At 38.8% G+C, this 6,708-nt stretch overlaps 1 pseudogene; it reads left to right on the top strand.

The window, feature by feature from the left end:
* The first annotated feature begins 1,844 nt into the window (after positions 1–1,844).
* Positions 1,845–2,822, top strand: LOC114238517 (40S ribosomal protein S15-like; annotated as a pseudogene).
* The last annotated feature ends 3,886 nt before the right edge of the window (positions 2,823–6,708 follow it).

Here is a 6,708-nt window from a genome sequence, read left to right on the forward strand (position 1 = left end):
AGAAAATGTTATTTAACCTTTCCAGCCTCAGTGTCTTTAGGTATAAAACAAGGATGAAGATGTCTACTTGACTGAACTGTGGTTATGAGAGTTGAATATGATTAATTAAGTGCATGAAAGCTACCAGGTGAAAGAGTTTGATAATTAGTGTTTTCCTGGGTAAACATCATATAGAGAGTAATGTTCACAGAACTGAAGAATAGCTTTGAACAGAGGTTCATATTTGAGGATCATGGATAAAGGTTCAAAGGTGGGCTTCTTCAGGAAGCCCATGAATACCCTGAAAACAATGTGCAAAACTTCTGGGCATCTGTGTATGTTAGGACTCTCTGGGTTGTGACAGAAACTGAACCCATACCAGCTTATTCTATCAAGAAAGTACAGGTAGAAGCCTGGGTAGCTTGGGAACAGGTGGAATCAGGGCTTGGAATACAGCCAAGGTGCTCCACCTAGAGGTTCTGTTTCTTCTTCAGATGGGCATTATCTGTAAGCAGATAGGGTGAGGGATCCTGGAGAAAGACAACCAGGCATGACTTTCTTGACATAAGCCATTTTGGCCTAAACTGTTTTGTGATCTAAGCCTGGCCATTATGCTTGCCCTAGAACAGGTCTCAGTAACTAATGTTCTTAAGGGAAGTAAGGGAATGCAGGAACGAAAGAAGTAAAAGCAGTCAAGAAACAACAGTTCAGCAATAAAACAGAGTCCTAGTTCCTCCTTAAGGGATCTACCTAACGATCTGATACAAGTCTGAGTTCTGCAGGAACTAAGCCCCCCACCCAGCTGGAGGATGGAATGATGACGTTGACCCTCCTGACTTCAGTCAACTAAAGCCTGGACGCTGGCAACCTTTGCCCCAGTGCTATGGTGAATTCTTCTCTGCTCAAGCCCCTTCATGAGTATGCATGTTCCCTTAGCTTAGAACTTCCCCAGTTTTGCAGTTCAGGGAGACACTGCTTTGGGAAAGACCCCTGGTGTTCTCCTTACTTGCTGCAGGTAATGATAAATCCTTCCTTCTCCCGATCTTTGGCTTGGTTTTGTCTTTCGCCTCAACACCCACCAAGAGGCGAACCTAACATATTCACTTTTACACAGGTGACCAGCTTCTTGAAAGCACATTGAGGGGCATGGATCCAGATGATTACATCACCCATACTAGAGAGGAACTGGTTCTCTCTCTTCCCAAGAAGTCTCAGGAAAGGACACTGATCATTCTGTCTTGATCAGAACATCCCTGTGGCCAGGAGGCAGGGAATTTAAAATGCTAGTGGGGACCACTTGCATGAAAGAGTAGGAAAAAAAAAAAACATTTCCTAGGAGAAAAAGGGGCTTGAGTGTGGCTCCAGGGAGACAAAATTCACATAAATGGACTATTTTGTGGGAATTCTTTATCAGATTTTCAAATGTTTTCATTCACCATAGAAGGACCACATATCTGCAGATTTGAGAATTAAGAGGTTGTTTCCTTTTGTGGAAATATCTTGTGGCAGATATTTCTTAAAGAAACCCAATGTTTCTGTGAATATGTAAAACGTTTTCACTTAACTGCAGTCCTATGATTAAAAAATTAATGCAAAGTTATTTATTCATAACCTTCACATAAATTAATATTCCAATTGAAGTGCACAGAAGACTCCAATTAAGTTTAATAATTCTCACTGGGCATCTTAGGTTCCATAAAAATGGCTAATATCTGTAACTAGCTATCAATTTAACTCAACAAATATTTGAATACTTATTATGCATAAGATTTGAGCTTAGATAATGTTAAAGGAGAGTTGACCACTTGAGGAAAACATCCTTAGTATCTGTGATGATTAATTTTACGTGCCAACTTGGCTAGGCTATGGTGTCCAATTGTTTATCAAACGCCAGTCTTGACGTTGCTGTGAAGGTATTTTTAGATGTGATGAACACTGAAATCAGTAGACGAGTAAAGCAGGTCAGTTTCCATACTGTGCGTGGAGACTAATCAGCTGAAGGCCTTAAAAGCAAAGACAGGTTTCTCAAAGTGGCAATTTGGCCTCAAGACCGCAGCATAAAAACCTTGCCTAAGTTTCCAGCCAGCAGACTTCCAGACTGCAGACTTTGGACTGAACACTGTAACTACAGCGCTGCCTGGAATTTCCAGCCTGCTCTACAGATTTCAGACTTGCAAGTCCCCACAATCATGCGAACCAATTCCTTAAACTAAGGCAGAGTCTCTCTCTTTCTCTCTCTCTCCTATTGGTTTTGCTTCTCGAGACTCTTGGCTAATAGAATATCCCTAAAATATAAAGGGTATCTAAAATTTAGAAGAAAAAGCCAACAACCCAAGAATAAAATGAGCAGAAGAAGCCGACCTTCCGCAAGTTCACCTACCTTGGCGTGAAGCTCGACCACCTGCTTGGCCAAGTCCTGCCAGCAGCTCGGGCCGCGGGGCTGCGGGGCTGCGGGGCTGCGGGGCTGCGGGGCTGCGGGGCTGCGGGGCTGCGGGGCTGCGGGGCTGCGGGGCTGCGGGGCTGCGGGGCTGCGAGGCGGCGGAACCAGCCTGCGGAGGAAGCCTACTCCCGGTTAAAGCGGCTGCGCAAGACCGAGACCGAGGCGCCGCCCACGAGAAGCCCGACGTGGTAGAGCTGCACCTGAGGGTCATAATCGTCCTGCCTGAGATGGTGCGTAGCATGGGAGGGGCGTCTACAACTGCAAGAGCTTCAGCCAGGTGGAAATCAAGCCTGAGATGATGGGCCCCTACCTGAGCGAGTTCTCCACCACCTACAGGCCTGTTAAGTACGGTGGGCCCGGCATCAGGACCACCCACTTCCCGTGCTTCTTCCCCCTCAAGTAGCCTGACAGCCAATAAAGGAACAGCCTTCTCAAAAAAAACATACAAAAAAGTGTTCTGTGACTGTTTCACATAAAAAGAAATACAAAAGATACTTAATGTTGCTCAAAATTAGGGACATCACATTAACAGTAAGTTAAAATATCTACCTTACATATCAGAATGACAAAAAAATCAAATACTTTAATTTCTTATTAAAAAACAAATGAACTCAATTGTTGATTATGTAACCACACAGAGATGAAAGTTACTTCAGGTTAAAAAAATAACTTCAGGTGATTACTTTTAGTAGTAAATACATTGTTATTTTAAAACTACAAAAGGTGTGTTTAAGATAAAACTAGGTAATTACATTAAGGTAGTTAAGGGAGGAGTTTTCATCATGAGAAAATGGAGGAAAGATACACATATAAAGTAAAACAAGTTAAATATAAACCTACAGTCTTAAATTTGAACTGGAAACATTTTTTCTCTCTTAAAAAAACCCCTACATTTCCTGACTCTGTCCACAGAAAAGGCCTAGTAGCAATGAGAAGTTGTGTGGTTTGTAAATAATTTTCCACTAAAATATTCTAGGACTCTTCGTGAAACAACTGTCTATAGCCAGACCTGGGGCAGATAATGGGAAGATGAACCTGAGACATCTTATTGAAACAGGAAATAAGGAATTTATCTAGACCAATGTACTCATATCAAGAGAAAACAGAAACCAAATGGAAAGGACTCTCTCCCCAATGGTCTAAAATAAGATAATGTGAGCATCAGAAAAAATAAAAAATAAAAATAATAATGCCAACCATAGATTGAAACACACACAATATATAAAAACCCATTAGTTCATTAATAGTCTTAAGAAAAAAATATTCCTTGGTTACCATTTGGAGTTCATAAGACCCAATGTCATTTCTCTAAAAACTGACATCTGTTCTTCTTTTCCTGTACACACTTTATTTTAGGGTAACTAAGTAATTAATGTGTGAAGTTCTTTATAGAAGAATCTTTTCTAATACATGCTGAAAGAATGATAGAATTAGAAAATCATTATTTGCAACCTCTAGGTTACCAATGGAACTGGGAAAAGATCATTAATGGATATTCAACCATTTGTTAAAGGTTAATAGGGAACTTCATAAGAAGTACGCTGCATCCCCAAATCTAATCATCATTAAAGTGAGACTAACACTTAAGTGTTGGTGATGTTGTGGAAAAGTTGCTACCCTTGTGCACTATTGGTTGGCATGTAAAATGATACAACTGTTGTGGAAAACAGTGTGGCAGTTCCTCAAAAATTTAAAAATAAAATTACCATATGATGCAGCAATCCCACTTCTGGATATAAACCCCCCCAAAATTGAAATCAGGGTCTTGAAGAGATATCTGTACACCCGTGTTCATAGCAGCATTATTCACAATAGCTAAAATGTGGAAGCAACTTAAGTGTCCACTGAAGGATGAATGGATGAGCAAATTGCAGTATATACACACAATGGAATACTATTCATACTTAAAAAGGAAGGAATTCTGCTACAAGATGGATAAAACTTGAGGATATAATGCTAAGTGAAATAATCCAGTCACAAAAAGACAAATATTGCATGATTCCTCTTGTACTTAGGATAGTCAAAATCATAAAGACAGAAAGTATAATGGTGGTAGCCAGGGCCTGGGGGAAGGGAGAGTGGGGAGTTATATTTTAATAGTTTTAAAGTTTTAGTTTCACGAGATGAAAAATGTTGTAGGGATGGATAGTGTTGATGGTTGCATAACAATGTGAATGAGTAAATACTACTGAACTGTACACTTAATAATGTTTGTGCTGGGACATTTTATGTTATGTATAGTTACCACAATTTTTTTAAAAAGTGAGACTACCAGGCGCGTGCATCCTGATGTGATACAAAAGGAACTACATATTACAACCTATAAGAGATGTTTGCCTAGATAATTGCAACTAAATCTACTCAAGCATCCACATTTAACCACCTGGTAACAGGGAGTACAGAGTGACAAATGAGTTGAATTTGGAATGGTAAGCAGAACTTTGAAGTTTGACAGGAGGAGGGAGGGCTGAGAGGAAAGCATTAAAAGCAGGGATCAAACCACAGGAACAAAGGAGCAGCAAGCAGTTCCTGTGGGAAATAACAGGCATTGAGCTGCTTTCTGAAGACCTTGAATGTCTTGACTGAGAAGTGAGAAGACAAAAACAAATAAAAATAATGGCAGTCACTTGTGAATGCTTTCTAGGGACCAGACACTGGGCTTCTTGTGCTCATTTATTTCTCACCACAATCTTTTATGAGAGGCATTATTTTCATTGTTTTACAAATGAAGAACCTGGGGCTTATGAAAGGTTAAATAACTTGCCCAAGGACACTCGACACTTACAAACAAAGAAGGGTTCAAAGGTTCAACATCATCGCTTTCTTGACTGTAGAATAGAAAATTCATTGAAGAAAGTATTGCTTATACCTCTCTAGCTAATGCAAATCACTCTTTGTGATTTGTCCTTGGCTTACTTATTTATCACATACTATATTTCATTGATTCAAAATGCCATCAATTGCAAGACTCACAATTATTTCATGTACCAAGAAAAACGCCATCAATTAAAATAAAATACCGTGTTTTATCATTTAGAATTTTTATTTGCTACCTATTGAAGGAATCCCTATGGTATTATTTAGACATTTATTTTGAATCATATATCACTTTTATCATACATAAAATCGACAATATTAGCAAACTATGTTGGCTAAGAATTCCTAAAACTTCTTACCATTCATGACTTTTTCACATTGCTTTTCAATTTAGTCAGCAAGGTCTCTGTTCTTCCACGTATTTTCTTTTGTGCCAACAAGAACCAAGATATAATCAAAGTCCACTGGTGTTGGGCTCTTAAGTCAGTTTTGCCATGATATAGAGGTAGTCTACTTTTGAGTTCCATTTGGAACTTAACCCATTTTTTTCATGTCCTTCCCACCTCCTCCTGCAATTGTTTATATCCTACGGGTTAAAAGAGTGTTTCTGATTTTCCTCCAATGTACTGAAATTTAATTTTGCAAGTTTTGAGGCTGAAATTTTCATATTTTCTTAAAAAATGACAACTATGTCATGATTGGTGCCAGGCAAAATAAGGCGTCATTGGGCATAACTTGCATCTTGATTACAGAGGTGTTAAAATGTGACAAAGAAAAATGCAGGCCTTAGGATCGCTAAATATAGTAGTTAAAAATAACATATTTGCTTAAACATTATGCGATGTGGAGACAGAATTAGAGTAGCTAGCTGGGAGACTGCCTGGGTTTAAATTCTCTTCTTCAGTTTCTTACTGCCTGTGGGTTCAGGGGCAGTCTCCCTCTCTCCCTACCTTCTCCCCGTCTTCCCTTCCTTCTTTCTTGCTCGTATTTATTGAACGTCTGTCATGAACTAGACATTAGTATAGGTGCTTGGAAGTCATTAGAAAATAAAATAAGGATGACACCCTTATCCATTTTGATTTTAGTCTTAAGGAAGAGAAGTCTTAAGAAAAACATTTTAGATGTGGACAATCACAAGTAAGTCAACAAAGTCAAAATAAAAACGTGTTTTTTCCTACTATCAATTTAGACTCTTCAGAAATTACTTTTCTGATCTTCAAATTCTTTATTTGCATATTACATGAATAAATTGTGTATGTGTGCATATTTGTATGTGTGTGTTACTCTTTAAAATCAAAATACAGATGGAGCTATTTCTACAGAATGTCATGTATTCTTCAAGGTGATGAAGAAAAACTTCTGCCTAAAATGATGATCAGTGAAATGCAAAAAAGGTAACAGCATGGAAAATGAAACATAAATGAGGTTTATAAAATTATCTTGGTTATATTTCTCTACGGTGTTGTCTGCAG

The sequence above is a fragment of the Balaenoptera acutorostrata genome, chromosome 4 (genome assembly GCF_949987535.1).
Source record: "Balaenoptera acutorostrata chromosome 4, mBalAcu1.1, whole genome shotgun sequence".
NCBI lineage: Eukaryota > Metazoa > Chordata > Mammalia > Artiodactyla > Balaenopteridae > Balaenoptera > Balaenoptera acutorostrata.